The sequence below is a fragment of the Ranitomeya imitator genome, chromosome 5 (genome assembly GCF_032444005.1).
Source record: "Ranitomeya imitator isolate aRanImi1 chromosome 5, aRanImi1.pri, whole genome shotgun sequence".
Taxonomy (NCBI): Eukaryota; Metazoa; Chordata; class Amphibia; order Anura; family Dendrobatidae; genus Ranitomeya; species Ranitomeya imitator.
This window is the reverse complement of record NC_091286.1, coordinates 474,075,540-474,101,552: the sequence shown is the minus strand read 5'-3', so window position 1 is coordinate 474,101,552 and position 26,013 is coordinate 474,075,540. Positions and strand designations below refer to the sequence as shown.

The following is a 26,013-nucleotide window of genomic DNA, read 5'->3' as shown; positions in this document are numbered from 1 at the left end:
CCTTCCTACGCCACTGTTTGGAGAGGATTAGGGATTGCGGTCTGCAGAGTTCCCACGTCTCAGAGCTCGTTCTATGATTTTGGGTTATTGTCAGATCACTGTATGTGCTCTGACCGCTATGTCCATTGTAGTACTGAATTGCCTTTCATAACAGTACAGGAAGCCAAAAGTACTAATGATTCTCAATAGAGGGAAAAAAGAAGTTCTGAGACCATTTTTTTTTCTTTGCACTGTGTTTTGCCTTTTTTTTCCCCTAGACATTTGGGTGGTTCAGTACACAGGTGTAGCGATGGACATTAGAAGTCTGTCTTCATTTGTGGATCAGCTCTCGGCAAGAGTACAAAAGATTCAAGACACTATTGATCAGAAAGCTATGTTGGAACCAAGAATTCCTATTCCTGATTTGTTTTTTGGAGATAGAACTAAGTTTCTGAGTTTCAAAAATAATTGTAAATTATTTCTGGCCTTGAAACCTCGCTCCTCTGGTGATCCAGTTCAACAGGTTTTGATTGTTATTTCTTTTTTGCGCGGCGACCCTCAGGACTGGGCATTTTCTCTTGCGCCAAGAGATTCTGCATTGAGTAATATCGATGCGTTTTTCCTGGCGCTCGGATTGCTGTACGATGAACCTAATTCAGTGGATCAGGCAGAGAAAAATTTGCTGGGTCTTTGTCAGGGTCAGGATGAGATAGAGGTATATTGTCAGAAATTTAGAAAGTGGTCCGTGCTCACTCAATGGAATGAATCTGCGCTGGCAGCTATGTTCAGAAAGGGTCTCTCTGAAGCCCTTAAGGATGTCATGGTGGGATTTCCTATGCCTGCTGGTTTGAATGAGTCTATGTCTTTGGCCATTCAGATCGGTCGACGCTTGCGTGAGCGTAAATCTGGGCACCATTTGGCGGTATTACCTGAGCTTAAACCTGAGCCTATGCAGTGCGATAGGACTTTGACCAGAGTTAAACGGCAAGAACACAGACGTCTGAATGGGCTGTGTTTCTACTGTGGTGATTCCACTCATGCTATCTCTGATTGTCCTAAGCGCACTAAGCGGTTCGCTAGGTCTGCCACCATTGGTACGGTACAGGCTTATTTTCTATCTTCAGGCTAGTTAGTTTCTCAGGCTGTGCCGAGTTGCATAGGCAGAGTTAGGCGCAATCCACGGCTGCCTCTAGTGTTGTTTGGAGAGGATTAGGGATTGCGGTCTGCAGAGTTCCCACGTCTCAGAGCTCGTTCTATGATTTTGGGTTATTGTCAGATCACTGTATGTGCTCTGACCGCTATGTCCATTGTAGTACTGAATTGCCTTTCATAACAGCAGAGCCATGAAAATAAAAAATAATTTTTCTTTCCTCAAAAATGATTTTTTAGCCTGGAATTTCCTATTTTGCCAAGGGTAATAGGAGAAATTGGACCCCAAATGTTGTCCAGTTTGTCCTGAGTATGCTGATACCCCATATGTGGGGGTAAACCACTGTTTGGGCGCACGGCAGGGCTCGGAAGGGAAGGCACGCCATTTGGCTTTTTAAATGGAAAATTAGCTCCAATCATTAGCAGACACCATGTCACGTTTGGAGAGCCCCTGTATGCCTAAACATTGGAGATCCCCCACAAATGACCCCATTTTGGAAACTAGACCCCCAAAGGAACTAATCTAGATGTGTGGTGAGGACTTTGAACCCCCAAGTGCTTCACAGAAGTTTATAACGCAGAGCCATGAAAAAAAAAAAAAATATTTTCTCAAAAATGATCTTTTAGCCTGCAATTTTTTTATTTTCCCAAGGCTAACAGGAGAAATTTGACCCCAAAAGTTGTTGTCCAGTTTCTCCTGAGTACGCTGATACCCCATATGTGGGGGTGAACCACTGGGCACATGCCGGGGCTCGGAAGTGAAGTAGTGACGTTTTGAAATGCAGACTTTGATGGAATGCTCTGTGGGCGTCACGTTGCGTTTGCGGAGCCCCTGATGTGGCTAAACAGTAGAAACCCCCCACAAGTGACCCCATTTTGGAAACTAGACCCCGAAAGGAACTTATCTAGATGTGTGGTGAGCACTTTGAACCCCCAAGTGCTTCACAGACGTTTACAACGCAGAGCCGTGAAAATAAAAAATCATTTTTCTTTCCTCAAAAATGATGTTTTAGCAAGCATTTTTTTATTTTCACAAGGGTAACAGGAGAAATTGGACCCCAGTAATTGTTGCGCAGTTTATTCTGAGTATGCTGGTACCCCATATGTGGGGGTAAACCACTGTTTGGGCACACGTCGGGGCTCGGAATTGAGGGAGCACCATTTGACTTTTTGAATACAAGATTGGCTGGAATCAATGGTGGCGCCATGTTGCGTTTGGAGACCCCTGATGTGCCTAAACAGTGGAAACCCCTCAATTCTAACTCCAACACACCCCTAACCCTAATCCCAACTGTAGCCATAACCCTAATCACAACCCTAACCCCAACACACCCCTAACCATAACCCTAACCACAGCCTAATCTTAACCCTATTTCCATCCCTAGCCCTAATTCCAACCCTAACCCTAAGGCTATATGCCCACGTTGCGGATTCGTGTGAGATTTTTCAGCATAATTTTTGAAAAATCCGCGGGTAAAAGGCACTGCGTTTTACCTGCGGATTTTCCTCGGATTTCCAGTGTTTTTTGTGCGGATTTCATCTGCGGATTCTGCACGGTATTTTCCGCACCATGGGCACAGCGGATTTGGTTTTCCATAGGTTTACGTGGTACTGTAAACCTGATGGAACACTGCTGCGAATCCGCAGCGGCCAATCCGCTGCGGATCCGCAGCCAAATCCGCACCGTGTGCACATGGCCTAATTCTAAAGGTATGTGCACACGCTGCGGAAAACGCTGCGGATCCGCAGCAGTTTCCCATGAGTTTACAGTTCAATGTAAACCTATGGGAAACAAAAATCGCTGTACACATGCTGCAGAAAAACTGCACGGAAACGCAGCGGTTTACATTCCGCAGCATGTCTCTTCTTTCTGCGGATTCCGCAGCGGTTTTACAACTGCTCCAATAGAAAGCCGCAGTTGTAAAACCGCAGTGAAATGCGCAGAAAAAACATGGTAAATCCGCAGCGGTTTAGCACTGCGGATTTATCAAATCCGCAGCGGAAAAATCCGCAGAGGACCAGAATACGTGTGCACATACCAAAACCCTAACCCTAGCTTTAACCCTAACCCTAGCCCTAACCCTAGCCCTAACCCTAGCTCTAACCCTAACCCTACCCCTAACCCTACCCCTAACCCTAGCCCTAACCCTAACCCTAACCCTATTCTAACATTAGTGAGAAAAAAAAAATTCTATATTTTTTTATTGTCCCTACCTATGGGGGTGACAAAGGGGGGGGGGGTCATTTATCATTTTTTTATTTTGATCACTGGGATAGATTATATCTCAGTGATCAAAATGCACTTTGAACGAATCTGCCGGCCGCACTGCGCATGCGCCCGCCATTTTGGAAGATGGCGGCGCCCAGGGAGAAGACGGATGGACCCCGGCAGGATCGGTAAGTATGAAGGAGTGGGGGGGAACACGGGGGGGGGGGGGGATCGGAGCATGGGGGGGTGGATCGGAACGCGGGAGGGGTGGAACGGAGCACGGGGGGGTGGAACGGAGCACAGGGGGTGGAACGGAGCACGGGGGGGTGGATCGGAGTGCGGGGGGGTGATTGGAGCACGGGGGGGTGATTGGAGCACGGGGGTGAGCGGACAAGACCACGGGGGGAGCGGGGCAGTGTACCGGGCAGATCGGAGGGCTGGGGGGGCGATCGGTGGGGTGGGGGCACATTAGTATTTCCAGCCATGGCCGATGATATTGCAGCATCGGCCATGGCTGGATTGTAATATTTCACCCGTTATAATAGGTGAAATTTTACAAATCGCTCTGATTGGCAGTTTCACTTTCAACAGCCAATCAAAGCGATCGTAGCCACGGGGGGGTGAAGCCACCCCCCCTGGGCTAAACTACCACTCCCCCTGTCCCTGCAGATCGGGTGAAATGGGAGTTAACCCTTTCACCCGATCTGCAGGGACGCGATCTTTCCATGACGCCGCATAGGCGTCATGGGTCGGATTGGCACCGACTTTCATGACGCCTACGTGGCGTCATGGGTCGGGAAGGGGTTAAACACCTTCTTCTCCACGGTATTCACGGTGGAAAATGAAATGCTAGGTGAAATCCCAAGAAACAATGAAAACCCTATATTAAGGGTCACCAATCTAACCCAAGAAGAGGTGCGAAACCGGCTAAATAAGATTAAAATAGATAAATCTCCGGGTCCGGATGGCATACACCCACGAGTACTAAGAGAACTAAGTAATGTAATAGATAAACCATTATTTCTTATTTTTAGGGACTCTATAGCGACAGGGTCTGTTCCGCAGGACTGGCGCATAGCAAATGTCGTGCCAATATTCAAAAAGGGCTCTAAAAGTGAACCTGGAAATTATAGGCCAGTAAGTCTAACCTCTATTGTTGGTAAAATATTTGAAGGGTTTCTGAGGGATGTTATTCTGGATTATCTCAATGAGAATAACTGTTTAACTCCATATCAGCATGGGTTTATGAGAAATCGTTCCTGTCAAACCAATCTAATCAGTTTTTATGAAGAGGTAAGCTATAGGCTGGACAACGGTGAGTCATTGGACGTGGTATATCTCGATTTTTCCAAAGCGTTTGATACCGTGCCGCACAAGAGGTTGGTACACAAAATGAGAATGCTTGGCCTGGGGGAAAATGTGTGTAAATGGGTTAGTAACTGGCTTAGTGATAGAAAGCAGAGGGTGGTTATAAATGGTATAGTCTCTAACTGGGTTGCTGTGACCAGTGGGGTACCGCAGGGGTCGGTATTGGGACCTGTTCTCTTCAACATATTCATTAATGATCTGGTAGAAGGTTTACACAGTAAAATATCGATATTTGCAGATGATACAAAACTATGTAAAGAAGTTAATACAAGAGAAGATAGTATTCTGCTACAGATGGATCTGGATAGGTTGGAAACTTGGGCTGAAATGTGGCATATGAGGTTTAACAATGATAAATGTAAGGTTATACACATGGGAAGAAGGAATCAATATCACCATTACACACTGAATGGGAAACCACTGGGTAAATCTGACAGGGAGAAGGACTTGGGGATCCTAGTTAATGATAAACTTACCTGGAGCAGCCAGTGCCAGGCAGCAGCTGCCAAGGCAAACAGGATCATGGGGTGCATTAAAAGAGGTCTGGATACACATGATGAGAGCATTATACTGCCTCTGTACAAATCCCTAGTTAGACCGCACATGGAGTACTGTGTCCAGTTTTGGGCACCGGTGCGGAAGGATATAATGGAACTAGAGAGAGTACAAAGGAGGGCAACAAAATTAATAAAGGGGATGGGTGAACTACAATACCTAGATAGATTAGCGAAATTAGGATTATTTAGTCTAGAAAAAAGACGACTGAGGGGCGATCTAATAACCATGTATAAGTATATAAGGGGACAATACAAATATCTCGCTGAGGATTTGTTTATACCAAGGAAGGTGACGGGCACAAGGGGGCATTCTTTGCGTCTGGAGGAGAAAAGGTTTTTCCACCAACATAGAAGAGGATTCTTTACTGTTAGGGCAGTGAGAATCTGGAATTGCTTGCCTGAGGAGGTGGTGATGGCGAACTCAGTCGAGGGGTTCAAGAGAGGCCTGGATGTCTTCCTGGAGCAGAACAATATTGTATCATACAATTATTAGGTTCTGTAGAAGGACGTAAATCTAGGGATTTATTATGATGGAATATAGGCTGAACTAGATGGACAAATGTCTTTTTTCGGCCTTACTAACTATGTTACTATGTTACTATGTAATATAACTCATTGTTTTCTTCATTGTTTTCTTCCACCTCTCATGTTTCCCCTTTTCCTCATAGTTTGTAAGCTTGCGAGCAGGGCCCTCATTCCTCTTGGTATCTATTTTGAACTGTGATTTCTGTTATGCTGTAATGTCTATTATCTGTACAAGTCCCCTCTATAATTTGTAAAGCGCTGCAGAATATGTTGGCGCTATATAAATAAAATTATTATTATTATTATTCATGTAACATCGACTTTACACATAAATAATTGGAACCAAACCTTCTGATTTTGGCAGGATCAGATTAACCCCTTAGCGACCGCCGATACGCCTTTTAACGGCGGCCGCTAAGGGTACTTAAACCACAGCGCCGTTAATTAACGGCGCTGTGGAAAAAGTCCATAGCGCCCCCCAGAGGCCGATTTTCTCCGGGGTCTCGGCTGCCGAGGGTAGCCGAGACCCCAGAGAACATGATTCGGGGGGTTTTTAACCCACCCCGCATTTGCGATCGCCGGTAATTAACCGTTTACCGGCGATCGCAAAAAAAAAAAAAAGCGATCTCTTTTTAATTTCTCTGTCCTCCGATGTGATCGCACATCGGAGGACAGAGAAAAGGGGTCCCAGGTGGCCCCCCAATACTGACCTAGCTCCCCCGATGCTCCTCGTGTCTCCCGGTGGGCGCCGCCATCTTCAAAATGGCGGGCGCATGCGCAGTGCGCCCGCCGGCCGGCACCGGGAGAATCTTTGGGGTCTCGGCTGCCGGGGGTAGCCGAGACCCCAAAGAGCACGATCGGGGTCGGTATTACCGACCCCTGTTTTGCGATCGCCGGTAATTAACTGTTTACCGGCGACCGCAAAAAAAAAAAAAAAAGTAAAGTGTAATTCTCTGTCCTCTGATGTGATCGCACATCAGAGGACAGAGAAATAGGGGGATTCGGGAACCCTAGCATACTCACCTAGGTCCCTGGATCCTCTTGCTGCTCCTCCTGGCCGCCGGCAGCAGAACATGGCGGACGCATGTCCAGTGCGCCCGCCATCTGTCTCCATCTGCCGGCCGGCAGGAGAACAGCAGTTGGGGCTAAAATTAGGGTTAGGGTTAGGGTAGGGTTAGGGGTAGGGTTAGGGGTAGGGTTAGGTTAGGGTTAGGTGTAGGGTTAGGGGTAGGGTTAGGGGTAGGTTAGGGTTAGGGGTAGGGTTAGGGTTAGGTTAGGGTTAGGTTAGGGTTAGGGGTAGGGTTAGGTTAGGGGTAGGGTTAGGTTAGGGGTAGGGCTAGGGTTGGGGCTAAATTTAGGGTTAGGGTTGGGGCTAAATTTAGGGTTAGGGTTGGGGCTAAACTTAGGGTTAGGCTTCTTTCACACTTACGTCGGTACGGGGCCGTCGCAATGCGTCGGCCCGACATACCGACGCACGTTGTGAAAATTGTGCACAACGTGGGCAGCAGCTGTAGTTTTTCAACACATCCGCTGCCCAATCTATGTCCTGGGGAGGAGGGGGCGGAGTTACGGCCACGCATGCGCAGTCAGAAATGGCGGATGCGATGTACAAAAAAACGTTTCATTGAACTTTTTTTGTGCCGACGCTCCGCCAAAACACAACTGATCCAGTGCACGACGGACGCGACGTGTGGCCATCCGTCACGATCCGTCGGCAATACAAGTCTATGGGCAAAAAACGCATCCTGCGGGCACATTTGCAGGATCCGTTTCTTGTCCAAAACGACGGATTGCGACGGAATGCCAAACGACGCAAGTGTGAAAGTAGCCCTAGGGCTAGGGTTAGGGTTGGGGCTAAAGTTAGGGCTAGGGTTGGGGCTAAAGTTAGGGTTAGAGCTGGGATTAGGGTTAGGGTTTGGATTAGGGTTCGTATTAGGGTTAGGGTTGGCATTAGGGTTACGCTTGGGATTAGGGTTAGGTTTGGGATTAGGGTTAAGGTTAGGGTTGTGATTAGGGGTGTATTGGGATTAGGGTTAGGTTTGAGGTTAGGGTTGAGATTAGGATTAGGGGTGTGTTGGATTTAGGGTTTTGATTAGGGTTATGGTTAGGGTTGACATTAGGGTTGTTTTGGGGTAAGGGTTGTGATTATGGTTAGGGTTAGTGATTAGGATTATGGATGAGGTTGGGATTAGGGTTAGGGGTGTGTTGGGGTTAGGGTTGGAGCTAGAATTGGGGGGTTTCCACTGTTTAGGTACATCAGGGGGTCTCCAAACACGACAGCCAATTTTGCGCTCAAAAAGTCAAATGGTGCTCCCTCCCTTCTGAGCTCTGCCGTGCGCCCAAACAGTGGGTTACCCCCACATATGGGGCATCAGCGTACTCGGGATAAATTGGACAACAACTTCTGGGGTCCAATTTCTCTTGTTACCCTTGTGAAAATAAAAACTTGGGGGCTACAAAATCTTTTTTGTGAAAAAAAAAATATTTTTTATTTTCACGACTCTGCATTCTAGACTTCTGTGAAGCACTTGGGCATTCAAAGTTCTCACCACACATCTAGATAAGTTCCTTGGGGGGTCTAGTTTCCAAAATGGGGTCACTTGTGGGGGGTTACTACAGTTTAGGTACATCAGGGGCTCTGCAATCGCAACATAATGCCCACAGACCATTCTATCAAAGTCTGCATTCCAAAAAGGCGCTCCTTCCCTTCCGAGCTCTGCCGTGCGCCCAAACAGTGGTTTACCGCCACATATGGCGCATCAGCGTACTCGGGATAAATTGGACAACAACTATTGCAGTCCAATTTCTCCTGTTACCCTTGTGAAAATAAAAACTTGGGGGCTACAATATCTTTTTTGTGGAAAAAAAAATATTTTTTATTTTCACGACTCTGCATTCTAAACTTCTGTGAAGCACTTGGGCATTCAAAGTTCTCACCACACATCTAGATAAGTTCCTTGGGGGGTCTAGTTTCCAAAATGGGGTCACTTGTGGAGGGTTTCTACTGGTTAGGTACATCAGGGGCTCTGCAAACGCAACATAATACCCGCAGACCATTCTATCAAAGTCTGCATTCCAAAACGGCGCTCCTTCCTTCCGAGCTCTGCCGTGCGCCCAAACAGTGGTTTACCCCCACATATGGGGTACCAGCATACTCAGGACAAATTGGACAACAACTTTTGGGGTCCAGTTTCTCTTGTTACCCTTGTGAAAATAAAAATTTGGTGGCTAAAAAATCTTTTTTGTGGAAAAAAAAAATATTTTTTATTTTCACGGCTCTGCATTATAAACTTCTGTGAAGCACTTGAGCATTCAAGGTTCTCACCACACATCTAGATAAGTTCCATGGGGGGTCTAGTTTCCAAAATGGGGTCACTTGTGGGGGATTTCTACTGTTTAGGCACATCAGGGGCTCTCCAAACGCGACATGGCGTCCGATCTCAATTCCAGCCAATTCTACATTGAAAAAGTAAAACGGCACTCTTTCTCTTCCAAGCTCTGCGGTGCGCCCAAACAGTGGTTTACCCCCACATATTGGGTATCGACGTACTCAGGAGAAATTGCACAACAACTTTTGTGGTCTAATTTCTCCTGTTACCCTTGTGAAAATAAAAATTTGTGGGCAAAAAGATCATTTTTGTAGAAAAAATGCAATTTTTTTTTTCACGGCTCTACGTTATAAACTTCTGTGAAGCACATGGGGGTTCAAAGTGCTCGCCACACATCCAGATAAGTTCCTTAAGGGGTCTAGTTTCCAAAATGGTGTCACTTGTGGGGGGTTTCCACTGTTTAGGCACATCAGGGGCTCTCCAAACGCGACATGGCGTCCAATCTCAATTCCAGCCAATTCTACATTGAAAAAGTAAAACGGCACTCCTTCTCTTCCAAGCTCTGCGGTGCGCCCTAACAGTTGTTTACCCCCACATATTGGGTATCAGCGTACTCAGGAGAAATTGCACAACAACTTTTGTGGTCTAATTTCTCCTGTTACCCTTGTGAAAATAAGAATTTGTGGGCAAAAAGATCATTTTTGTGTAAACAAAAGCGATTTTTTATTTTCACGGCTCTACGTTATAAACTTCTGTGAAGCACTTGGGGGTTCAAAGTGCTCACCACACATCTAGATAAGTTCCTTAAGGGGTCTAGTTTCCAAAATGGTGTCACTTGTGGGGAGTTTCCACTGTTTAGGTACATCAGGGGCTCTCTAAATGTGACATGGTGTCCGATCTCAATTCCAGCCAATTCTGCATTGAAAAAGTCAAACGGCGCTCCTTCACTTCTAAGTTCTGCGGTGCGCCCTAACAGTGGTTTACCCCCACATATGGGGTATTGGCGTATTCAGGAGAAATTGCATAACAAAATTTATGGTTACATTTCTGTTTTTACACTTGTGAAAATAAAAAAAATGGTTCTGAATTAAGATGTTTGCAAAAAAAAGTTAAATGTTCATTTTTTCCTTCCACATTGTTTCAGTTCCTGTGAAGCACGTAAAGGGTTAATAAACTTCTTGAATGTGGTTTTGAGAACCTTGAGGGGTGTAGTTTTTAGAATGGTGTCACACTTCATTATTTTCTATCATATAGACCCCTTAAAATGACTTCAAATGTGATGTGGTCCCTAAAAAAAAATGGTGTTGTAAAAATGAGAAATTGCTGGTCAACTTTTAACCCTTATAACTCCCTAACAAAAAAAAATTTTGTTTCCAAAATTGTGCTGATGTAAAGTAGACATGTGGGAAATGTTATTTATTAACTATTTTTTATGACATATCTCTCTGATTTAAGGGCATAAAAATACAAAGTTTGAAAATTGCAAAATTTTAAAAATTTTCGCCATATTTCCGTTTTTTTCATAAATAATCGCAAGTAATATCGAAGAAATGTTACCACTAACATGAAGTACAATATGTCACGAAAAAACAATCTCAGAATCAGCGGGATCCGTTGAAGCGTTCCAGAGTTATAACCTCATAAAGTGACAGTGGTCAGAATTGCAAAAATTGGCCTGGTCATTAAGTACCAAATTGGCTCTGTCACTAAGGGGTTAAACTTACACAAGTGCTTCTCACTAAATTAGAATATCAAAAAATTAATTTATTTAAGTTCTTCAATACAAAAAGTGAAACATTATATAGAGTCATTACAGAGTGATAATAATAATATAATAATAATAATTTTTATTTATATAGCGCCAACATATTCCGCAGCGCTTTACAAATTATAGACGGGAATTGTACAGACAATAGACATTACAGCATAACAGAAATATAGTTCAATACAGATACCAGGGGGAGTGAGGACCCTGCTCGCAAGCTTACAAACTATGAGGAAAAGGGGAGACACGAGAGGTGGATGATAACAATTGCTTTAGTTATTCGGACCAGCCATAGTGTAAGGCTCAGGTGTTCATGTAAAGCTGCATGAACCAGTTAACTGCCTAAGTATGTAGCAGTACAGACACAGAGGGCTAATACTGCATAAAGTGTATGAGAACATGATGCGAGGAACTTTTTTTTTTAAATAGGCCACACAGGGATCGTTAGGTTAATGCATTGAGGCGGTAGGCCAGTCTGAACAAATGAGTTTTTAGGGTACGCTTAAAACTGTGGGGATTGGGGATTAGTCGTATTAACCTAGGTAGTGAATTCCAAAGAATCGGCGCAGCACGTGTAAAGTCTTGGAGATGGGAGTGGGAGGTTCTGATTATTGAGGATGCTAACCTGAGGTCATTAGCGGAGCGGAGGGCACGGGTAGGGTGGTAGACTGATACCAGGGAGGAGATGTAGGGTGGTGCTGAGCCATGGAGTGCTTTGTGGATGAGGGTAGTAGTTTTGTACTGGATTCTGGAGTGGATGGGTAGCCAGTGTAATGACTGGCACAGGGTAGAGGCATCGGTGTAACGGTTGGTGAGGAATATGATCCTGGCTGCAGCATTCAGGACAGATTGGAGCGGGGAGAGTTTTGCAAGAGGGAGGCCGATTAGTAGAGAGTTACAATAGTCCAGACGAGAATGAATAAGTGAAACAGTAAGAGTTTTTGCAGAGTCGAAAGTAAGAAAAGGGCGAATTCTAGAAATGTTTTTGAGATGCAGGTAAGAAGAGCGAGCCAATGATCGGATGTAGGGGGTGAATGAAAGGTCAGAATCAAGGATGACCCCAAGGCAGCGGGCATGTTGCTTTGGAGTAATGGTGGAACCGCACACGGAGATGGCAATGTCAGGCAAAGGTAGATTAGTAGAGGGAGAGAACACGAGGAGTTCAGTTTTTGACAGGTTTAGTTTCAGATAGAGGGAGGACATGATGTTAGAGACAGCGGTAAGACAATCACTGGTGTTTTCTAAAAAGGTCGGTGTGATATCAGGAGAAGAAGTGTATAATTGGGTGTCATCAGCATAGAGATGGTACTGGAAACCAAATCTACTGATTGTTTGTCCAATAGGGGCAGTATACAACGAGAAGAGGAGGGGGCCTAGGACTGATCCTTGAGGAACCCCAACAGTAAGGGGAAGGTGAGAGGAGGAGGAACCAGCAAAACATACAGTGAAGGATCGGTCAATACTTTATAACACCAGCTTGAAAAATGATTTTAAAATCTGAAATCTATGTTCAGTAAATGCAGTCAATACTTGGTCGGGGCTCCTTTTGCATCAATTACTGCATCAATGCAGCGTGGCATGGAGGCGATCAGCCTGTGGCACTGCTGAAGTGTTATGGAAGCCCAGGTTGCTTTGACAGCAGCCATCAGCTCGTCTGTATTGTTGGGTCTGGTGTCTCATCTTCCTCTTGACAATGCCCCTTAGATTCTCTATGGGGTTAAAGGGACACTGTCACCTGAATTTGGAGGGAACAATCTTCAGCCATGGAGGTGGGGTTTTGGGGTTTTTGATTCACCCTTTCCTTACCCGCTGGCTGCATGCTGGCTGCAATATTGGATTGAAGTTCATTCTCTGTCCTCCGTAGTACATGCCTGCACAAGGCAAGATTGCACAGCGCAGGCGTGTACTATGGAGGACACAGAATGAACTTCAATCCAATATTGTAGCCAGCATGCAGCCAGCGGGTAAGGAAAGGGTGAATCAAAAACCCCAAAACCCCGCCTCCATGGCTGAAGATTGTTCCCTCCAAATTCAGGTGACAGTGTCCCTTTAAGGTCAGGCGAGTTTGCTGGCCAATCAAGCACAGACACTGTTGTTTGTAAACCAGGTATTGGTACTTTTGGCAGTGTGGACAGGTGCCAAGTCCTGCTGGAGAATGAAATTTCCATCTCCAAAAAGCTTGTCGGCAGAGGGAAGCATGAAGAAGTGCTCTAAAATTTCCTGGTAGACGGCTGTGCTGACTTTGGTCTTGATAAAAACAAAATGGACCTACACCAGCAGATGACATAGCTCCCCAAACCATCACAGATTGTGGAAACTTCACACTAGACCTCAAGCAGCTTGGATTGTCTGTCTTTCCACTCTTCTTCCAGACTCTGGGACCTGGATTTCCACATGAAATACAAAATTTACTTTCATCTTAATACAACACCTTGGACCTCTGAGCAACAGTCCAGTTATTTTTCTCCTTGGCCCAGGTAAGACACTTCTGGCGTTGCCTATTGGTCATGAGTGGCTTGACACAAGGAATGCGACACTTGTAGCCCTTGTCCTGGATACATTTGTGTGTGGTGGCTCTTGAAGCAATGACTCCAGCCGCAGTCCACTCCTTGTGAATCTCCTTCAAGTTTTTGAATGGCCATTTCTTAATCCTTTCAAGGCTGCGGTTATCCCGGTTGCTTGTGCACCTTTTTCTACCACACCTTTTCCTTCCTCTGAACTTTCCATTAATATGGTTTGATACAGCACTCTGAACAGACAGTATCTTTAGCAATGACCTTTTGTGGCTTACCCTCCTTGTGGAGTGTGGCAAAGACTGCCTTCTGGACATCTGTCAAGTCAGCAGTCTTCCCCATGATTGTGGAGCCTACTGAAATAGACTAAGGGATCTTTTTAAATGCTTAGGAAGCCTTTGCAGGTGGTTTTTGTTATTCTAATTTACTGAGATAATGACTTTTGGGTTTTCATTGGCTGTAAGCCATAATCATCAACATTAACAGAAATAAGCACTTGAAATAGATCACTCTGTAATCACTATATAATATGAGATTCACTTTTTGTATTGAACAACTGAAATAAATTCACTTTTTTTTAATGATATTCTAATTTAGTGAGAAGCACTTGTAGGTGCACCCGGATTGTGCCTGAAAGGCAGAGCTTGAGCATTGAAGACTCAGGTGTATTAAATTTTATCAAGCCTAATCTAGTTTTTACAAGTGAAACAGATTTTTAACATGTTTCACCTGAAAATCCATGTGGAAACAGGAACACATGGGCTACTTGCACAGTGAACAAGTCTGTATGATCATGTTCACGTGAACATGATCATACAGACTTGTTCACTGTGCAAGTAGCCCATGTGTTCCTGTTTCCATAATTGTTCTCTTGTGTCTACAAGACTGGGGAGTTCCACCACTCCTCTTGGGCTATCTGCACAAAAGCTGTTCTACCCTGTATGCACACATGGATTTTTCCTCTCTGAACCCTGTTCACACAGGTTATATACAGATGATCAGGTTTTTAAATACATCAGATAGGGATTGCATACATTAGTTAGGACTGCTCTGATAAGGGTATACCGTGAAGATTGGTAGAGCAGCTAAGTATACATTTTTTGCAAAAAACGTATCAACCAAATACCCTGTTTTTTACATCTTTTACTAGCACTTGCGGATTACTGCAACATTTTTTCAAACTGAGTGTTTTTGGTTTTACTATTCTCTTTTGTGTCTTCTGAAAATCCATGTGGTTGATTACCCTGTGGCAAGATTGTGGCAATTGGACATGTGGCACACTAATGCAATGTGAGAGGCCCTAACTAGTGACTTTAAAATGCAACTTCCTCCGTGTTTTTTTGACAGGCCATGCATTCCAAGTATGAAATCTGGGGGCCAAACAAAATGAATTGACGTGAAGTGGATGAAAATGTATGTATACACAACATGCACGGTAAATAGGTTTTGGAAAATCTAATTTGTTGCTGTATAAGGCTGTGGATTTCCACTGTGCAGGGTCCAGAAGTTTCAAAGAAGGTATTGGATCTGAATGACATTCTGCTGTACATGACAATTGTAGATACCAGTAATATAACCAGACTGTAATCATGTCTTCCTCTGTCTTATTTACACTATTTTGGAAGGTGGTTGGATTTGTTTTTGTGCAAAATGTTTTTTTACAAAGCTCAGATTTCTATTTTGGTGTGAGGCAGCTGAAGTGACTATACAGCAGATGCTTAGCAAGCTATTCATAGAAAATTCAATTCAGAGAGGTGTATGTTCCAACATACACGAGAAGAGGCAAGATAGCTAAACAAAGTGAAAACTTTTTACTTATATTTGTACACAGAACTTGTGTTATTGGTCAATGCTGGGAAAGTCATTCACTAAATATAGATGACCACCCAATGGTTTCACAAGCAAACATTACCTGGAACGACACCATATTTCTCTTGCATGTGACAAAGGTATGTGTAAAAGTATTTCAATCTCTGGAATCTTATTTTTGGAAAATATAGCTCTGTAATAAAAAAAATCCCTTGATAGCAAACCTCTTAAGAAATGGAAATGAAAAGTTTTCCTGCATATTTCAAAGTTAAGTCCCTTCTTTGTATAAAAATCAATTATATGTGGTAATGATGCTGGAGAATAGTTGCTGCACTCCTGGATAGAAATAATCTCATAGGAAAGGAGAAAGAAATGGATGGTTAAAAAAGCTACCAAAATGACGTCAGGCAGACCTCTGCGTCAGGCTAGTTACATGTGTAATTTACCTGATAAAGAGTTCTGTACAACCTCAAAATACTGTCAAATAAAGCTACCAGAACTATCTCCTTTTCTCTGAAATTGTCATGAGGTCATCAAGTCCCCCAGGAAGACCTGGAGTTAGACTGTCACGTCGGGTACTGACTGAATCGCATGTCTTCTTTAGGCTACTTTCACACTTCCGTCTTTTGTCCTCCGTCGCAATCTGTCGGTTTGGGTAAAAAACGCATCCTGCAAATGTGCTAGCAGGATGCGTTTTTTGCCCATAGACTTGTATTAGCGACGGATCGCGACGGATGTCCACACGTCGTGTCCGTTGTGCGACAAATCCGTCGTGTTTTGGCGGACGCGACGCACAAAAAAACTGTCAATGTAACGTGTTTTTGTGCATCGTGTCTGCCATTTTCGACCATGCATGCGTGGCCAAAACACCACCCCCTCCTCCCCGGACTGCAGAATGGGCAGTGGATGCGTTGAAAAACTGCATCCGCTGCCCACGTCGTGCAGTAATTTCACAACGTCCGTCGGTACGTCGGCCCAAAGCATTGCGACGGACCCATACCAACGGAAATGTGAAAGTAGCCTTGGAGTATTCTCCCAAAAGTCATGGATCATCAAGATGTTTTCTTGCAAACCTGAGACAATCCTTTATGTTCTTATTGCTCAGCAGTGGTTTTCATCTTGGAACTCTGCCATGCAGGCCATTTTTGCCCAGTCTCTTTCTTAAGGTGGAGTCATGAACACTAACCTTAACTGAGGTAAGCGAGGCCTGCAGTTCTTTGGATGTTGTTGTGGGGTCTTTCTTGGATGAGTCATTGCTGTGTTCTTGGGGTAGTTTTGGATGACCGATCACTCCTTGGAAAGTTCACCACTGTTCCATACTTTTGCCATTTGTCGATGCTAGCCCACACTGTGGTTCGCTGTAGTACTAAAGCTTTAGAACTGGCTTTCTAACCTTTTCCAGACTGATAGATCTCAATTACTTTGTTTCTCATTTGTTCCAGAATTTCTTTGGATCGCGGCATGATGTCTAGCATCTGAGGTTCTTTTGGTCTACTTCACTGTGCCAGGCAGGTCCTATTTAACGGATTTCTTGATTGACAGCAGAAGTGGCAGTAATCAGGCCTAAGCATGGCTAGCAAATTTGAACTCTGCTTCCCAAAAAAGCGATAAGCCACAGTTAATTTATGTTTTGTTTTAAGGGGGGCCAATCACTTTCACACAGGGCCCTGTAGGTTTGGATTTATAATAATAAAGACCTTCATTTAAAAATTGCATTTTGTGTTTACTTGTGTTATCTTCCTTTAATATTTAAATTTGTTTGGTGATTTGAAACATTTAAGTGGGACAAACATGCAAAAGAATAGGGAATCGGGAAGGGGCAAATACGTTTTCACACAACTGTATACAGGGGGATGCATTATACTGTGGACTGCTGGCTGTGGGGGACATATTATACAGGGGGGTGTTGACTGGAGATTATACTGGGAGATGCTGGCTGTGGGGTACATATAATGGTGGATGCGGACTGTGAGGATATTATACTTGGGGATGCTGGCTGTAGGGGACATATACTTGAATGCTGGCTGTGGAGATATTATACTGGGGAATGCGGACTGTGGGGTCCATGTTATAGTGGGTGATGGTTGCTGTGCAGTACATGTTATAATGGGGGATGCTAGCTGTGAAGTACATTTTAGACCGAAGCTTTGGGGACATCATACTGTATATTGGGGGTCTGTTGTGGATATCACACTGTCTGGGCAGCTGTGGTCACCATCATACCATGTACAGTGTGAGAAGGGGATATAGTTTGGAGAGGACAACGTGGTGGGCAGTATGAGGGCATAGTGTGAAGATGGGGAACAGAATGGAAAGAGGTTAGCATTGTGAGGCCAGGGTGGAGATATAGAGTGTGTATGGGAAAATAATGGACAGGGGACAACCATGGCATAAACAGTGGTTCACAGGGGCAGAAAGTGTGGCAGTTATCTGATAATGGCTGGCAGTGGGGTGGTTATAAATAATTAAAGGAAACCTGTCAGCAGGAAAAACGCTGTTAACCTGCAGATATGTGGTTAATCGGGTTAACAGCTTTATGATGCTGTCAGATCCAACGGGGAGAAATTATCTTTATTCTCCCCGCCAGAATCTAGTATTCAGTCACGAAGGCAGGAGCACTATCGGTTCAGTCATCGTTCTGACTCTATACAGTGGCCACTGTAGCCGTGCCCCCACCCCTGACTGACAGCCGACTTCAACGTAGAGACAGTGTTAGGGCTAGGTGCGCGGTTATAGCGGCTGCTCTGTACAATCAGAGCGGTGACTGAACCGGGTGCACCCCCACATCCATGACTGAATATCGAATGCTGGGGAGAATAAAGATCATTTTCTCCTCCCTGCATTGGGCTGCATGCAGGTGCCGGACAGCAGCATAATGCTGTTAATCTGCAGATTAACTTCATATCTGCAAGTTAACAGCATTATTCCTGGTGACAGGTTCCCTTTAAGGCAGTGTGGTGGGTGTAGCTCATAAAGGCAGAGTGTGTAGGCCATATACCATAGAAGGCTTATTTAGGGCATATTGAGGAAATTTGTTTTTATGCAGAGGGCATTTTAATAACACTATTATTTTTAAAGGCACGTGTAGTGATGTGCTGCAGAAGACCGGAGGAGAGAAGTCTGCAGAGACGAGATGTGGATGTGAAAATTTATAATGGAGTCTGAACAAGATGGAGACGAAAAGAAAGAAAAAGAATAACTCCAATCAGAGGAGTCGCTTATAAGGTTCTTGAATGTAAATATTTATTTGTGATCCTGCCTGCGTCTCATTAGCACTGTGATTCTTGCATGGTCCTCAGTATGACAATGATTGATAAACAACAACTCCTCCAAGAATTTCCTTGCTATTGTTTCGAACATACTGGGAGTTGTAGGTTCATGTGATTCAAATGTATATGGGGCTAACTTGACAATACAATTGATTGTTGTACTAAATTTGGCGATATAATGATGTACTTATGGGGATTCTGGTGATGCATTTGTGTAGTGATGGTGGTTCTGGTAATCTATTCATGTACGGATGATGGTACTGGTGTATTTACTGATGTTCGTTCTGGTTATGCATTTATGTACTGATGGTTGTTCTGGTTCTGGTACCGTGTTCATATACTGATGGTGGTTCTAGTGACCTATTTATTTACTGGAGATGGTACTGGTGCCTTATTTATAGACTATTGATGGCTCTGTTGTTAAATGTATTATTATTTATTTATATAGCACCATTGATTCCATGGTGCTGTACATGAGAAGGGGTTACATACAAATTACAGATACAATTTACAGTAAAGGTACCGTCACACAACGATATCGTTAACGATATCGTTGCTTTTTGTGACGTAGCAACGATATCATTAACGAAATCGTTATGCGTGACAGCGACCAACGATCAGGCCACTGCTGGGAGATCGTTGGTCGCTGGGGAATGATCAGGACTTTATTTCGTCGCTGGATCACCCGCTGACATCGCTGAATCAGCGTGTGTGACGCCGATTCAGTGATGTCTTCACTGGTAACCAGGGTAAACATCGGGTTACTAAGCGCAGGGCCGCGCTTAGTAACCCGATGTTTACCCTGGTTACCATTGTAAAAGTAAAAAAAAAAAAACACTACATACTTACATTCCTGTCGCGTTCCCCAGCGTCAGCTTCCCTGCACTGTGTAAGCGCTGGCCGGAAAGCAGAGCACAGCGGTGACGTCACCGCTGTGCTCTGCTTTACGGCCGGCCGGCGCTGACACTGGGGGACGCAGGGAAGCTGACGCTGAGGGACGTGACAGGAATGTAAGTATGTAGTGGTTTTTTTTTACTTTTACAATGGTAACCAGTGTAAATATCAGGTTACTAAGCGCGGCCCTGCACTTAGTAACACGATGTTTACCCTGGTTACGCGAGGACTTCGGTATCGTTGGTCGCTGGAGAGCTGTCTGTGTGACAGATACCTCACATAAATTTTAATTACCTGTAATCTTTTCCCGCTACTATACTCTTATTATTCTTATCATGATTGTAACGCAATAAAAATTACCGTATATACTCGAGTATAAGCCGACCCGAGTATAAGCCGACCCCCCTAATTTTGCCACAAAAAACTGGGAAAACTTATTGACTCGAGTATAAGCCTAGGGTAGGAAATGCAGCAGCTACTGGTAAATTTCAAAAATAAAAATAGATGCTCCATACCGTTCATTATTGCCCCATAAGATGCTCCATATAAAGCTGTGCCATATATAATGCTCCATACTGTTCATTATTGCCCCATAGGTGTGCCATAGAAAGCTCTGCCATATAGTGCTCTGCACCGTTCATTATTGCCCCATAGCTGCCATATAGTGCTGTGTGCCGTTCAGTACTGCCCCATAGCTGCCATATACTGCTGTATGCCGTTCAGTACTGCCCCATAGCTGCTATATAGTGCTGTGTGCCGTTCAGTACTGCCCCATAGCTGCCATATAGTGCTGTGTGCCGTTCAGTACTGCCCCATAGCTGCCATATACTGCTGTGTGCCGTTCAGTACTGCCTCATAGCTGCCATATAGTGCTGTGTGCCGTTCAGTACTGCCCCATAGCTGCCATATACTGCTGTGTGCCGTTCAGTACTGCCCCATAGCTGCCATATAGTGCTGTGTGCCGTTCAGTACTGCCCCATAGCTGCCATATAGTGCTGTGTGCCGTTCAGTACTGCCCCATAGCTGCCATATACTGCTGTGTGCCGTTCAGTACTGCCCCATAGCTGCCATATAGTGCTGTGTGCCGTTGAGTACTGCCCCATAGCTGCCATATACTGCTGTGTGCCGTTCAGTACTGCCCCATAGCTGCCATATAGTGCTGTGTGCCGTTCAGTACTGCCCCATAGCTGCCATATACTGCTGTGTGCCGTTCAGTACTGCCCCATAGCTGTGCCATAGAAAGCTCTGCCATTGCTGCTTCTGCTGCAATAAAAAAAAAAAAAGCCATACTCACCTCTCTTGATTGCAGCTCCCAGCGTCCGGTCCCGGCGTCTCTGCGCACTGACTGATCAGGCAGAGGGCGCCGCGCACACTATATGCGTCATCGCGCCCTCTGACCTGAACAGTCAGAGTGGAGCGACGCCGGGAAGATGGAGCGGCGCCCGGCGGCTGGAACGCGGACAGGTGAATATGACATACTTACCTAGTCCCAGCGATCCTGACGCTCCCTCTGCCTGTCACAGCTGGTCTTCGGTGCCGCAGCCTCTTTCTCTATCAGCGGTCACCGGCACCGCTGATTAGAGAAATGAATAGGCGGCTCCACCCCTATGGGAGGTGGAGCCGCCTATTCATTTTTCTAATGAGCGGTCCCACGTGACCGCTGAAGAGGGGAAGAAGCTGCAGCACAGAAGACCGTGGGACGGCAGGGGGAGCTGTTATGTTTGCTAATGACAGGTGTTATGAAGGCAATCCAGAAACACAGTGTGCTTAGCGATCAGAGCGCACACAGTGATCTGACAAATACCCAAAAATACAAGAACGAGCTCTGAGACGTGGAAACTCTGTAGACTGCACACCTGACCCTATCCTAAACACAACTAAAAGCGGCTGTGGATTGCGCCTAACAACTACCTAGGCAACTCGGCACAGCCTAAGAAACTAGCTAGCCTGAAGATAGAAAAATAGGCCTGACTTGCCCCAGAGAAATTCCCCAAAGGAAAAGGCAGCCCCCCACATATAATGACTGTGAGTAAGATGAAAAGACAAAACGTAGGGATGAAATAGATTCAGCAAAGTGGGGCCCGATATTCTAGGACAGAGCGAGGACAGTAAAGCGAACTTTGCAGTCTACAAAAACCCTAAAGCAAAACCACGCAAAGGGGGCAAAAAAAAACCCACCGTGCCGAACTAACGGCACGGCGGTACACCCTTTGCGTCTCAGAGCTTCCAGCAAAACAAAAGACAAGCTGGACAGAAAAAAAGCAACAAAAAGCAAAAAGCACTTAGCTATACAGAGCAGCAGGTCACAGGAACAATCAGGAGAAGCTCAGATCCAACACTGAAACATTGACAAGGAGCAAGGATAGCAGCATCAGGCGGAGTTAAGTAATGAAGCAGTTAACGAGCTCACCAGAACACCTGAGGGAGGAAGCTCAGAAGCTGCAGTACCACTTGTGACCACAGGAGTGAATTCAGCCACAGAATTCACAACAGTACCCCCCCCTTGAGGAGGGGTCACCGAACCCTCACCAGAGCCCCCAGGCCGACCAGGATGAGCCGCATGAAAGGCACGAACAAGATCGGAAGCATGAACATCAGAGGCAAAAACCCAGGAATTATCTTCCTGAGCATAACCCTTCCATTTAACCAGATACTGGAGTTTCCGTCTAGAAACACGAGAATCCAAAATCTTCTCCACAATATACTCCAATTCCCCCTCCACCAAAACCGGGGCAGGAGGCTCAACAGATGGAACCATAGGTGCCACGTATCTCCGCAACAACGACCTATGGAATACATTATGTATGGAAAAGGAGTCTGGGAGGGTCAAACGAAAAGACACAGGATTGAGAACCTCAGAAATCCTATACGGACCAATAAAACGAGGTTTAAATTTAGGAGAGGAAACCTTCATAGGAATATGACGAGAAGATAACCAAACCAGATCCCCAACACGAAGTCGGGGACCCACACGGCGTCTGCGATTAGCGAAAAGTTGAGCTTTCTCCTGGGACAAGATCAAATTGTCCACTACCTGAGTCCAGATCTGCTGCAACCTATCCACCACAGAATCCACACCAGGACAGTCCGAAGACTCAACCTGTCCTGAAGAGAAACGAGGATGGAACCCAGAATTGCAAAAAAATGGAGAAACCAAGGTAGCCGAGCTGGCCCGATTATTAAGGGCGAACTCAGCCAACGGCAAAAAGGACACCCAATCATCCTGGTCTGCAGAAACAAAACATCTCAGATATGTTTCCAAGGTCTGATTGGTTCGTTCGGTCTGGCCATTAGTCTGAGGATGGAAAGCCGAGGAAAAGGATAGGTCAATGCCCATCCTACCACAAAAGGCTCGCCAAAACCTTGAAACAAACTGGGAACCTCTGTCAGAAACAATATTCTCAGGAATGCCATGCAACCGAACCACATGCTGAAAGAACAAAGGTACCAAATCAGAGGAGGAAGGCAATTTAGCCAAGGGCACCAGATGGACCATTTTAGAAAAGCGATCACAGACCACCCAAATGACTGACATCTTTTGAGAAACGGGAAGGTCAGAAATGAAATCCATCGAAATATGTGTCCAAGGCCTCTTTGGGACCGGCAAGGGCAAAAGCAACCCACTGGCACGAGAACAGCAGGGCTTAGCCCTAGCACAAATCCCACAGGACTGCACAAAAGTACGTACATCCCGTGACAGAGATGGCCACCAGAAGGATCTAGCCACTAACTCTCTGGTACCAAAGATTCCAGGATGACCAGCCAACACCGAACAATGAAGTTCAGAGATAAGTTTATTAGTCCACCTATCAGGGACGAACAGTTTCTCTGCTGGACAACGATCAGGTTTATTCGCCTGAAATTTTTGCAGCACCCGCCGCAAATCAGGGGAGATGGCAGACACAATGACTCCTTCCTTGAGGATACCCGCTGGCTCAGATAAACCCGGAGAGTCGGGCACAAAACTCCTAGACAGAGCATCCGCCTTCCCATTTTTAGAGCCCGGAAGGTACGAAATCACAAAGTCGAAGCGGGCAAAAAATAACGACCAACGGGCCTGTCTAGGATTCAAGCGCTTGGCAGACTCGAGATAAGTCAAGTTCTTATGATCAGTCAATACCACCACGCGATGCTTAGCTCCTTCAAGTCAATGACGCCACTCCTCGAATGCCCACTTCATGGCCAGCAACTCTCGATTGCCCACATCATAATTACGCTCAGCGGGCGAAAACTTCCTGGAAAAGAAAGCACATGGTTTCATCACTGAGCAATCAGAACCTCTCTGTGACAAAACCGCCCCTGCTCCAATCTCAGAAGCATCAACCTCGACCTGGAATGGAAGAGAAACATCTGGCTGACACAACACAGGGGCAGAACAAAAACGACGCTTCAACTCCTGAAAAGCTTCCACAGCAGCAGAAGACCAATTAACCAAATCAGCACCCTTCTTGGTCAAATCGGTCAATGGTTTGGCAATGCTAGAAAAATTACAGATGAAGCGACGATAAAAATTAGCAAAGCCCAGGAACTTTTGCAGACTTTTCAGAGATGTCGGCTGAATCCAATCCTGGATGGCTTGGACCTTAACTGGATCCATCTCGATAGTAGAAGGGGTAAAGATGAACCCCAAAAATGAAACTTTCTGCACACCGAAGAGACACTTTGATCCCTTCACAAACAAAGAGTTAGCACGCAGGACCTGAAAAACCATTCTGACCTGCTTCACATGAGACTCCCAATCATCTGAGAAGATCAAAATGTCATCCAAGTAAACAATCAGGAATTTATCCAGGTACTCTCGGAAGATGTCATGCATAAAAGACTGAAACACAGATGGAGCATTGGCAAGTCCGAACGGCATCACTAGATACTCAAAATGACCCTCGGGCGTATTGAATGCAGTTTTCCATTCATCTCCTTGCCTGATTCTCACCAGATTATACGCACCACGAAGATCTATCTTAGTGAACCAACTAGCCCCCTTAATCCGAGCAAACAAGTCAGATAACAATGGCAAGGGATACTGAAATTTAACAGTGATCTTATTAAGAAGGCGGTAATCAATACACGGTCTCAGCGAACCATCCTTCTTGGCTACAAAGAAGAACCCTGCTCCCAGTGGTGATGACGATGGGCGAATATGTCCCTTCTCCAGGGATTCCTTCACATAACTGCGCATAGCGGCGTGTTCGGGCACGGATAAATTAAATAATCGACCTTTAGGGAATTTACTACCAGGAATCAAATTGTTAGCACAATCACAATCCCTATGTGGAGGTAGAGCATCGGACTTGGGCTCTTCAAATACATCCTGATAATCAGACAAGAACTCTGGGACCTCAGAAGGGGTGGATGACGAAATCGACAAAAATGGAACATCACCATGTACCCCCTGACAACCCCAGCTGGATACCGACATGGAATTCCAATCCAATACTGGATTATGGGTTTGTAGCCATGGCAACCCCAACACGACCACATCATGCAGATTATGCAACACCAGAAAGCGAATAACTTCCTGATGTGCAGGAGCCATGCACATGGTCAGCTGGGCCCAGTATTGAGGTTTATTCTTGGCCAAAGGTGTAGCATCAATTCCTCTCAATGGAATAGGACACCGCAAAGGCTCCAAGAAAAACCCACAACGTTTAGCATAATCCAAATCCATCAGATTCAGGGCAGCGCCCGAATCCACAAACGCCATGACAGAAAACGACGACAAAGAGCATATCAAGGTAATGGACAGAAGGAATTTGGACTGTACAGTACCAATGACGGCAGACCTAGCGGACCGCTTAGTGCGCTTAGGACAATCAGAAATAGCATGAGTGGAATCACCACAGTAGAAACACAGACCATTCAGACGTCTGTATTCCTGCCGTTCAACTCTAGTCATAGTCCTATCGCACTGCATAGGCTCAGGTTTAACCTCAGGCAGTACCGCCAAATGGGGCACAGATTTACGCTCGCGCAAGCGTCGACCGATCTGAATGGCCAAAGACAAAGACTCATTCAAACCAGCAGGCATAGGAAATCCCACCATGACATCCTTAAGAGCCTCAGAGAGACCCTTTCTGAACAAAGCTGCCAGCGCAGATTCATTCCACTGAGTGAGTACTGACCATTTCCTAAATTTCTGACAATATACTTCTATATCATCCTGACCCTGGCACAAAGCCAGCAAATTTTTCTCAGCCTGATCCACTGAATTAGGCTCATCGTACAGCAATCCGAGCGCCAGGAAAAACGCATCGACACTACTCAATGCAGGGTCTCCTGGCGCAAGAGAAAATGCCCAGTCTTGAGGGTCGCCGCGCAAAAAAGAAATAATAATCAAAACCTGTTGAATAGGATTACCAGAAGAATGAGGTTTCAAGGCCAGAAATAGCTTACAATTATTTTTGAAACTTAGAAACTTAGTTCTATCTCCAAAAAACAAATCGGGAATAGGAATTCTTGGTTCTAACATAGATTTCTGATCAATAGTATCTTGAATCTTTTGTACATTTATAACGAGATTATCCATTGAAGAGCACAGACCCTGAATATCCATGTCCACACCTGTGTCCAGAATCACCCAAATGTCTAGGGGAAAAAAAAAAGTGAACACAGAGCAGAGAAAAAAAAAAAAAAAAAAAATGATGTCA

General features: G+C 45.2%; 1 protein-coding gene and 1 long non-coding RNA gene across 3 annotated transcripts in view; one reads left to right on the top strand and one right to left on the bottom strand.

Moving 5' to 3' along the window:
- The window catches only part of LOC138680820 (uncharacterized), a 31,333-nt gene extending 14,441 nt beyond the window's left edge, over positions 1-16,892 (top strand). Inside the window, exons 2-5 of one of the 2 annotated variants that reach the window (XR_011321787.1) lie at positions 14,742-14,807; positions 15,226-15,343; positions 16,312-16,399; positions 16,646-16,892. This is a non-coding gene — a long non-coding RNA (uncharacterized lncRNA). Of the gene's footprint in view, positions 1-14,741; positions 14,808-15,225; positions 15,344-16,308; positions 16,400-16,645 lie in introns of both variants that reach the window. The other variant, XR_011321786.1, reaches the window with a different exon arrangement.
- The window catches only part of PLD1 (phospholipase D1), a 452,191-nt gene that overhangs the window by 216,025 nt on the left and 210,153 nt on the right, over positions 1-26,013 (bottom strand). The gene's annotated exons all lie outside the window — the stretch shown is intronic.